Below are 217 nucleotides of genomic sequence, written 5' to 3'. Positions count from 1 at the left end.
CTCTACATCTGCCGGGCTCTAAAATGGGCGCTCGGGCCCCTCGGTCCCTGGGGGCTGCATCCGGAGGCTGGCGGGACTGGTCGAGGGAGAGCGGGCGGGGGGCAGCGCGGCTCCCGGTTGGTCTCCGCAGCCGGGGGAGGGCGAGCATGTGCGCTCGGGTAGGAGGGGGAGGCCGGCGCCTGGCACCGCACGGGGAAGGCGCGGGAGCGGACGCGCT

This window comes from Rhinopithecus bieti, unplaced genomic scaffold (assembly GCF_001698545.2).
Source record: "Rhinopithecus bieti isolate Rb0 unplaced genomic scaffold, ASM169854v2 scaffold_12049, whole genome shotgun sequence".
Lineage (NCBI taxonomy): Eukaryota > Metazoa > Chordata > Mammalia > Primates > Cercopithecidae > Rhinopithecus > Rhinopithecus bieti.
The sequence above is the reverse complement of the archived record's forward strand: the minus strand, read 5'-3'. Positions refer to the sequence as shown.